This window comes from Oratosquilla oratoria, unplaced genomic scaffold (genome assembly GCF_046742065.1).
Source record: "Oratosquilla oratoria isolate Oo_2021 unplaced genomic scaffold, ASM4674206v1 SCAFFOLD66, whole genome shotgun sequence".
Taxonomy (NCBI): domain Eukaryota; kingdom Metazoa; phylum Arthropoda; class Malacostraca; order Stomatopoda; family Squillidae; genus Oratosquilla; species Oratosquilla oratoria.
Genome location: NW_027467730.1, coordinates 255834 through 267500, shown reverse-complemented (window position 1 = coordinate 267500; position 11667 = coordinate 255834).

The window sequence follows — 11667 nt, the reverse complement described above, 5'->3', positions numbered from 1 at the left end:
TAGCGACTCCATCAACTTGTTGGTATTTTTCTCCACGTGGGCAGGTAAAGGGTACCTCATTTGTGCAACACATTAGCGTGCCAAGGAGTGTGGACTCTGGGATGGCTATGTTGGGAGTACTGTCGTTGTCGTAAACACGGTCAATAATGTAGTTAATAGTGCAATCAGTTGAAATGTTTGTCAATAGCTTTTCTACGTCCATCGAAGCTATGATACCATTGGCACTATTTGCCTTTAGGATATCCAAAAAGTCGGTTGCGGAGTTTAAGCAGTGGGTAGCAGGGACGTATGGGGTCAGTATGTTGCACAGTTGTTTAGCTATGTTGAAGGTTGGGGATGGGATTTGAGATATGATGGGTCTGAGCTTGTATCAATTGGCCTCCTGCAAGTATGATTTCCAACATTCCTTTTTATTTATTCATTTATTATATTATTCGTGTACTTGCCCATTTAGTTATTAGGTAGTCTATTCATTAGATCACTCGTTTCTTTATTCAAACATATATTTATCTATTTATTTATATACTTGTCTGTCTCTCTGTCGGTTTGTTTTCTGCATCCTATCTTCTTACATAACGAAAACAAATCTTCTGTCGGCATACTCTACTCTTGTCTATTGCAAACCACTGCAACGTTGTTAATAAAAATGATATTCATATGTGCACATTATTTATCACAACTATATTGACATTCACACAATGGTTATTATAATAACAATTGTGTTCATATACACACAAGGATTATGGCCATTACTATACTCATGCACATCCATTGACCAAGAATAATGGAATAGCTGAACGTAATGAGATTGAATGTGTTGGTGGTCATGGCGACTGAGCTCAAGTGTTGGAATAATCTCGGAGGCCGAAGAGCTCGCGAAAACAGCGACGCGGGATCTCGATGGACACTCAGCTCGGTGGGACCAACTTCCGCTTCGACGCCAGCATGAACCAGGACCCTCCAAACATCACCAAGAAACGGAGGAGGCACACTCAAGAGGAGGCCAATTTCCACTTCGACGCCAGCATGAGCCAGGACCCTCCAGACATCACCAAGAAACGGAGGAGGCACACCGAAGAGGAGGGGCAAAGGAAGAGAAGCCGGAATGACATCAAACCCAAGAGCCGGGACACTTTTCTCGCGGAATTCCGCCACACCAAGAAGAAATTCTATAAGAACCTGGACAAGAGAGACCCGCGAAAAGATCTTCGCTTCTATGTCATGCACACTGAAATGATGAAGAGATTCAGAAAGCACATCAAAGGCCTTAACCTGAAGCGAGATAAAAAAGTACAACTTACTCGCAACAACGCCTTTCTGGAATCAAAAAAGAAGAAAATCAAATCGTTTCGACGACCAGCCGGCTTCTCTCCTGTTGCCCGATAAATGAACTTGGTCGCGAGTGTCCCCGGCTCTTTACGGATGATCAGGCATCAATTCCTTCTAATTTTGCCTTCCAAGTCATCGTTAAAGAACGAAAATGTTCTCTTTTCTCACTGCTCCTTCTAACATTTGTGTCCAGTGCTTCAACTGCTCTGCTTTGCATCAGTGAAAATAAGGAGCAAACATTATTCAAAAACTTGAGTAGATTCGCCACGAGCGTCAATATCTTATGACCTCCACCCAGGTCTTCTTTTTTCAACAAAGTGATTTCAAAACGTTCTACCAACTCTTTTGTTTCGCACAGTAATCTTGTGCCGTTGAACAATTCTATTAACACTTATAATATATGTACAAGAAAGTACTTAATTTGCAAGGAGAGGAACGTCTTGTCAAAGTGAAAGGGCCAAAATTGTCGCCACAACCCATCAGCTTCCACTCATCCAAATTTGAGGTTCTGGCAGACGATTTGACTGAGGTTAGAGGAATCTCTGAGTGTGTGTGTGTGTGTGTGTGAGTGCGCGCGCGCACATACACGTAAAAAAATCTTTGCAATTTCCATGAAAGGACTTTGGCGTATAATTTATACACCGTACGAAATAGTCAAATTAAGTTTGGAAAAAGCTACCAACAAAAATGACCTCATCCACTACTTTTCGGCACATAGTGAAAGGATAAAGAGAGGAGTAATAATTGGATTTTTTCTCATTCTGGGTATGTAGTGAAGAACATATTGACAGATAAATCAAATATATTTTTAAAGTGTTCTCAGGACTAAAATATCCAGAAGGGTTACTCCATAGTTTGAAGAAAACAGCGCTTAAAATAATGGAAAAGAGAAATGATGAGATAAAGGAAACTAAGGAAGGTGGCTTCATTGTAGTTCCAAACTCCAAGCACACAGAAGAGTTAGGACATTTGCTCCGCAGAGCAGGGCTGAAGATCGCCAGTACATCCAGTACGAAGATAGGTGAAGTAGTGAGAGGTAAGAGTAGAAATGAACATAATAACAACAGCATGGTTTACAGAATCCCATGTGGTGGCTGTGACCTAAACTACTTTGGGGAGACAGGAAGAGGCATACACAAGCGGACATATGAGCACAATTATTTTAGCTCGGTATTCGTAAACGAAACACCTCAAGGTGAATTCCAAACTGAAACCTGTGAAAAGTCTGGGGTAAACTTACTACGGTAAATATAACAAAAGAAAATATTAAAAGGTGTATAGACAAACTCAAACTTAATAAAACACCAGGCCCTGACGGTTGGCATCCAAGAATCTTAAAGGAAATGAAAAATGAGATTGGTGTTCCATTAGAAATTATTTTCAAGAAATCCATCATATCCGGAGATGTCCCAACAGAATGGAAGCTAGCTAACGTTACTCCCATATTCAAAAAAGGTGACAAAAAGAAACCAAATAACTATAGGCCTATAAGTTGGACTTCAATCGTAGCAAAAATAATGGAAACTATCATCAGAGATGCTATCGAACATCATTTACAAAGTAACCGTTTGATAAATGATAGCCAGCATGGTTTCAGACGGAAACGTTCTTGCGTGACTAACTTACTCGAATTCTACAACACAGTTATCTCCAATTATGAAAAAAGAAACAATATACATTTAGTATATCTAGACTTTGCAAAAGCTTTTGATACCGTCCCACACGAAAGACTACTTACTAAATTAGCTTTGCATGGAATAAGTGGTAGCCTATTAGGTTGGACTAGTAATTGGTTGAATGGTCGAAAACAGAGAGTTGTTTTAAATGGAAAAACTTCTAGATGGAAAAGTGTTGCAAGTGGAGTTCCTCAGGGTTCCGTTCTTGGACCACTTCTATTCATAGTATATATAAATGATATAGACCATGGACTAAAATCTACTGTTTCCAAATTTGCTGATGATACAAAACTGTGCGGAGTGGCAAATGATCACTCAAACCAATTAGATATTCAAGAAGATTTAGATCAATTACACCAATGGTCTCAAAAGTGGCTAATGAAATTTAACACAAGTAAATGCAAGGTAATACATATAGGTAAAAATAACAGTAAGTACGATTACAAGTTATTTGGTAATTCGTTAACAAAAGTGGATAGTGAAAAAGATCTCGGCGTAATTATCAGTAACGACCTCAAATCATCCAAGCAGTGTATTTCAGTCTCTGAGAAAGCAAATAAGATTCTGGGACTGATTACGCGATCTTTTGATTTCAAAAGTCCATCACTCATTAACAAGCTATATAAATCGTTAGTTCGTCCACATTTGGAATATGCTGTTTCCGTATGGTCACTGAATCTCATTAAAGACATTGACAGACTGCAAAAAGTACAACGGCGAGCCACAAAACGGATTCCAAATATCAAAAGTAATTCATACGAAAATCGACTAAAACATATGAATCCGTTTTCCCTAAAAAAGCGAAGACTCAGAGGTGACTTGATACAGGTCTTTAAGATTCTAAAGGGAATTGACAACATCAAAAGTGACCAAATTTTTACATTGAACGAGAATCAGACAAGAAACAATGGTCTCAAACTGTCCGGAAATAGATTCAATTTGGAAGTAGGTAGAAACAACTTTGCCAACCGTGTAATTAATGAATGGAATAAACTTCCTGCACAGGTAGTGCAATGTAGTTCAGTTCGAAGCCTTAAGAATCATTTAGATATATACCTAAGTAAGATGCTGTAATGATTATAATTTATCTTATATTATTTGTTTTTATTTTGTTATCATTTGTCTGTCTGATTTTTATTTATTATTAGTTATATGTCAATTTATTATTATTTACTATTTACCTGTTTGTTTATTATTTAACTATACCTATGCATTTATTTATGTATTTTATTTATTATTTACATTATCATATTTTTTATTGATTATTTTATTATTAATATGATTTTCTTTTCGCATCCGACCTAGATATGGATCAAAAGGTCTCCTGTCGGCATGCTCCGCCTTTGTAATCCTTTGTGAAAGGGCCAAAATTGTCGCCACAACCCATCAGCTTCCACTCATCCAAATTTGAGGTTCTGGCTAATGGCACACGATTTTACTGAGGTTAGAGGAATCTCTGAGTGTGTGTGCGTGTGTGTGTGTGAGTGCGCGCGCGCACATACACGTAAAAAAATCTTTGCAATTTCCATGAAAGGACTTTGGCGTATACTGTATACACCGTACGAAATGGTCAAATTAAGTACTTTCTTGTACATATGTAAGTGTTACTACTGTAGAGTTGTTCAAGCGCACAAGATTACTGTGCGAAACAAAAGAGTTGGTAGAACGTTTTGAAATCACTTTGTTGAAAAAAGAAGAAGACCTGGCTGGAGGTCATTGACGCTCGTGGCGAATCTACTCAAGTTTTTGAATAATTAATGTTTGCTGCTTATTTTCACTGATGCAAAGCAGAGCAGTTGAAGTACAGTACTGGACACGAATGTTACGAGAAGGAGCAGTGAGAAAAGAGAACATTTTCGTTCTTGAACTATGACTTGGAAGGCAAAATTAGAAGGAATTGATGCCTAAAGATCCGTAAAGAGCCGGGGACACTCGCGACCAAGTTCATTTATCGGGCAACAGGAGAGAAGCCGGCTGGTCGTCGAAACAATTTTCTTTTCTTCTTTTTTTTATCACAGAAAGTCGCGTTGTTGCGAGTAAGTTGTACTTCTTGATCTCGCTTCTGTTTAAGGCCTTTATCTCGCTTCAGTTTAAGGCCTTTGATGTGATTTCTGAATCTTTTCATCATTTCTGTGTGCATGACAAAGAAGCGAAGATCTTTTCGCGGGTCTCTCTTGTCCAGGTTCTCATAGAATTTCTTCTAGGCGCGGCGGAATTCCGCAAGAAAAGTGTCCCGGCTCTTGGGTGGTTTGATGTCATTCCGGCTTCTCTTTCTTTGCCCCTCCTCTTCAGTGTGCCTCCGTTTCTTGGTGATGTTTGGAGGGTCCTGGTTCATGCTGGCGTCGAAGCGGAAGTTGGTCCCAACGAGCTGAGTGTCCATCGAGATCCCGCGTCGCCGTCTTCGTGAGCTCTTCGGCCTCCGAGATTATTCCAACACTTGAGCTCAGTCGCCATGACCACCAACACATTCAATCTCATTACGTTCAGCTATTCCATTATTCTTGGTCAATGGGTGTGCATGAGTATAGTAATGGCCATAATCCTTGTGTGTATATGAACACAATTGTTATTATAATAACCATTGTGTGAATGTCAATATAGTTGTGATAAATAATGTGCACATATGAATATCATTTTTATTAACAACGTTGCAGTGGTTTGCAATAGACAAGAGTAGAGTATGCCGACAGAAGATTTTTTTTCGTTATGTAAGAAGATAGGATGCAGAAAACAAACCGACAGAGAGACAGACAAGTATATAAATAAATAGATAAATAAATGTTTGAATAAAGAAACAAGTGATCTAATGAATAGACTACCTAATAACTAAATGGGCAAGTACACGAATAATATAATAAATGAATCAATAAAAAGGAATGTTGGAAATCATACTTGCAGGAGGCCAATTGATACAAGCTCAGACCCATCATATCTCAAATCCCATCCCCAGCATAGCTAAAGAACTGTGCAACATACTGACCCCATACGTCCCTGCTACCTCCTGCTTAAACTTCGCAACCGACTTTGTGGATATCCTGAAGGCAAATAGTGCCAATGGTATCATAGCTTCGATGGACGTAGAAAAGCTTTTGACAAACATTTCAATTAATCGCACTATCAACTACATGATTGACCTTGTTTAACACAAGGACAGTACTCTCAACATAGCCATCCCAGAGTCCACACTCCTTGGCACGCTAATGTGTTGCACAAATGAGGTACCCTTTACCTGCCCTTGCGGAGAAAAATACCAACAAGTTGATGGAGTCGCTACGGGTTCTCCGCTTTGGAGTCCTCTTTGCAAAATGGAAATCGCGCTCTGGTAGCACAAATGACCTCCTGCGGAGAAATCACATCAGATCTCAATAGAGACAATAAGACCACCTCAAGACACAAAGAGAATGTCTTAAAAAATACAAAAAGCAGAACTAGCTATATATATATATATATATATATATATATATATATATAAATATATATATATGTATATATATATATACATGTACATATAATATATATATATATGTATATACATATATATATATATATATGCAGTGTATACATATATGTATATGTGTATATATATATATATATATACTTATATATATATATTCATATATATATATTTATATATATGCATATATATATGCATATATACATATATATATATATATATATATATATATATATATATATATTTGTGTGTGTATATACATATATATGAATATATATATATGTAAATGAATATATATTATATATATATATATATACATATATATAAATATATGTTTATATATATGTATATATGTATATATATACATATAAATATATATATACATATATATACATATATATGTATATATATATATATTTATATATATATACATATGTATATACATACATAGATATATATATATACTATATATGTACATATATACGTATATATAAACATATGTATATATATATATATATATATATATATTATATATATATATAATGTATATATATATATATATATATATATATATATATATATATATATATATATATATATATGCAGAAAAAACCACTGGGAAATAAGAGCTGATAAAAGTAATTGCATTGTCATTCTTAACAAATTAGATTATATTGAAAAAATGGGAACATTATTGGGAGATTGTGAAACATATACAAAACTTACTAAAAACCCGCTTGAATCTGTGAACAGTGAGTTTAATCGCAATGTTAAAAAGATTCTGAAAGGGCATGAACATCTGATAAAACATTTTTCTTCTTTGTCCCCTTCCTTGCCTTACATGTATGGATTGATTAAGACCCACAAACCTGGTTATCCAGTTAGACCTATCATCAGTTCCACAGGATCCGTCACTTACAATTTGTCCAAATGGCTTGTTACTATTTTGAGTCCTTTAGTGGGTACTATATCTTCTTCCCACGTCACAAATAACGTTTAAGTGAAAGACTTTACCCAAAAGGTATATATATATATGTATATATATACATATATATATGAGAGACTGGGTGGAGGAAGAATAAGCGAAGATGGGCTGGAACTTTTTTATTGCTTATACGTTTCGACCGACTCGGTCTTCTTCAGTAAGCTGTCTACAAACAGTTGGACCACACATTTATACATCCGATGATGGGAACAAGGAGAGGTCACCCCGGTGGCTGTCTGGGGATTCCCTTTCCCGTATCATGCATACGTTTCCCAATTGTATTTATAATTAATTTACTTGTTGCCTTTGACAAACAAACAAAACCTTCCCTGTCATTGATATTTTCATAATAATTAATGTAGTCAGCTTCAACAGTCTTCCTCATGTCTCTCCTTAATCCCGTGTGTAAAACCTCAACTCCATCCCAGTGGGGCAAATGTCCAGACCGGTCAGCATGTTGGACGAGTGAGTTAGACGTCCTGTGTGACCTCAAGTCTCGTTTGTGCTCAGCTATGCGTTTCTAGACGCCTCGACCTGACTCGCCGTAATACGAAGATGAGGAACTACCGCAAGGGATGCGATAGATGCTACTGAGGGCGTTTTGGGACAGTCTTTTATATTCTTGGTCTTGACAATTTTTCCAATTTTGGAATTGGACGTCCTTGCTATTTTTATCCCACTCTTCCCAAGCGTCTAGCCAAACCACTCTCTGGAACCCTTGGATCTATAAGTGACGCTCATTTGAGGAATTCCTCTGACCTCATCCGCAGGCTGAACGATTTAGATTTCCATGGTAAGAAGTTAGCTAGTTATGATGTGAAGGCCTTATTCACAAATGTCGACGTGGAGGAGGCGTTAGTTGCCGCCAAGAGAGTCATAGACAGTCTTAGTAATGACGAATTACCAGTTCCCAGGAGTGATTATGTTAAACTTATATCCCTATGTGTAAAATTAGGTGTATTTACGTTCAATGGTAAGGAATATAAACAACACAGAGGTCTCACCATGGGAAATCCTCTTTCTGCGGTGCTGGCCTGTCTTTTTATGGAAACGTTGGAGGAAGACGAATATAGAAGGATCATGGGTAGAGGCACCACGTGGCTAAGGTATGTGGACGACGTTATTGTGATAGTACCGGAGAATATCGACATTGGACATAAGCTAGATAGACTCAATAGAGTCCATAAAGATATACAATTCACTGTAGAGATGGAAGACGACCACAAGTTACCATTCCTTGACACGTTGGTGCACAGGAGGGATGAAGGAGTAAGATTCTCAGTGTACAGAAAACCTACCAACAGAGATGACTTTGTGCACTACTTTTCAGGACACAGCGAGCGAGTGAAGACCGGCGTGCTCATAGGCTTCTTCCTCAGAGCTTTTAGGATTTGCAGTGAGGAATTTTTAGAAGATGAATTAGCCTACATAACTAATGCCTTTAAGAAATTAAAATATCCAAGGGGAATGATTAAAAAGCTGAAAGGAGTAGCTAGGAACATTTTCATGAGACGAAATGTCCAGTCGTCCGAAGATAATAAGGTACAGTATATTTCGGTTCCTAACTCTAGAAAAACTGAAGGCATAGACAGATTTATTGGGAAGAGTGGGATAAAAATAGCAAGGACGTCCAATTCCAAAATTGGAAAAACTGTCAAGACCAAGAATATAAAAGAACTGTCCCAAAACGCCCTCAGTAGCATCTATCGCATCCCTTGCGGTAGTTCCTCATCTTCGTATTACGGCGAGTCAGGTCGAGGCGTCGAGAAACGCATAGCTGAGCACAAACGAGACTTGAGGTCACACAGGACGTCTAACTCACTCGTCCAACATGCTGACCGGTCTGGACATTTGCCCCACTGGGATGGAGTCGAGGTTTTACACACGGGATTAAGGAGAGACATGAGGAAGACTGTTGAAGCTGACTACATTAATTATTATGAAAATATCAATGACAGGGAAGGTTTTGTTTGTTTGTCAAAGGCAACAAGTAAATTAATTATAAATACAATTGGGAAACGTATGCATGATACGGGAAAGGGAATCCCCAGACAGCCACCGGGGTGACCTCTCCTTGTTCCCATCCTCGGATGTATAAATGTGTGGTCCAACTGTTGTAGACAGCTTACTGAAGAAGACCGAGTCGGTCGAAACGTATAAGCAATAAAAAGTTCCAGCCCATCTTCGCTTATTCTTCCTCCACCCAGTCTCTCATCTGTCTAAACCATTCATCACATATATATATGTATATATATACAGTATATGTATATATATACATATATATATGTATATATACATATATATCAAGTATATATATATATATATATAATATATATATATATATTTATGTGGGTGGGTGGATGGATGGGGTGAAGGGGGCTTTGGGGAAGAAGGGAATGTCTGTTGAGGAAGGACGTGAGAGGACAGAAGACAGGGGTGAATGGAGAATGGTTGTATATGGATGATGTTGTGATTGCATGAGGTGGAATGGGGGGTGAGGTAGTATGTGTGAGCAAAATTTGACGATATCCGAAGGGATTTCTCCCCGTCCTCTTATTTTATGCAATGGGGGCACGGAGAGGGGGGGTCGCCGATTTAATGAAGCGGCCTTGCTGTGGATGTGCTGTGTTTGTGACACTGCTTCTGACCCAGGGCAGTGGACAAGGTGCAGGGATGACCCGTCATTCAGGAGGTGCTAAGATAAGAGGGAGGGTGGAGGGGTGTGGAGTGTATTCAGGGATGGAATGGGTGGGAATGATTTTATGCCTTTTTCTTTTTGGCTACCCCCCCTTGTAAGGGGAAAAAAGCCTTGGTATATGTATATGTATGTATACATGTATATGTATATATATATATATATATATATATGTGTGTGTGTGTGTGTGTGTGTGTGTGTGTGTGTGTATGCGTGTGTGTGTATTCATTTGGTCTTTGGATCACGTGTTGGACTCGTGATCGACAGCTATTTCCCTCCTGGAAGAGAGCTCAGAGCTCGTAGGTCCGATCTATGGGTAATGCTATGACCTTGCACACACACACACACACCCAACTACCCGCCCACGAGAGTCAGACTAACGACCCGAGGCACAGCGATACCGAAATAATTTCGACCTTGGGCAGGATTCGAACTGGGTACTGGGAGCACTTCTACTTCCCAGTTCAGCGCTCTACCAACAGTACCACCGAGTCGGTGTGTGTGTGTGTGTCTGTTTATATGTGTGCATGTGTGTGTGCATATATTGTATATATATGTGTATATATATATATACATGAATATATATGGATATATATATATGTACATATATATATGTATATATAAATATACATATATATATATATATATACATATATATATATACATATATATACATATACATATACATATACATATACATATACATATACATATACATACACATACGTATATATATATATATATATCCATCATATCCGGAGATGTCCCAAGAGAATGGAAGCTAGCTAACGTTACTCCCATATTCAAAAAAGGTGACAAAAAGAAACCAAATAACTATAGGCCTATAAGTTGGCCTTCAATCGTAGGAAAAATAATGGAAACTATCATCAGAGATGCTATCGAACATCATTTACAAAGTAACCGTTTGATAAATGATAGCCAGCATGGTTTCAGAAGGAAACGTTCTTGCGTGACTAACTTACTCGAATTCTACAACACAGTTATCTCCAATTATGACAAAAGAAACAATATACATTTAATATATCTAGACTTTATAAAAGCTTTTGATACAGTCCCACACGAAAGACTACTTACTAAATTAGCTTTGCATGGAATAAGTGGTAGCCTATTAGGTTGGACTAGTAATTGGTTGAATGGTCGAAAACAGAGAGTTGTTTTAAATGAAAAAACTTCTAGATGGAAAAGTGTTGCAAGTGGAGTTTCTCAGGGTTCCGTTCTTGGGCCACTTCTATTCATAGTATATATAAATGATATAGACCATGGACTAAAATCTACTGTTTCCAAATTTGCTGATGATACAAAACTGTGCGGAGTGGCAAATGATCACTCAAACCAATTAGATATTCAAAAAGATTTAGATCAATTACACCAATGGTCTGAGAAGTGGCTAATGAAATTTAACACGAGTAAATGCAAGGTAATGCACATAGGTAAAAATAACAGTAAGTACGATTACAAGTTATTTGGAAATTCGTTAACAAAAGTGGATAGTGAAAAAGATCTCGGC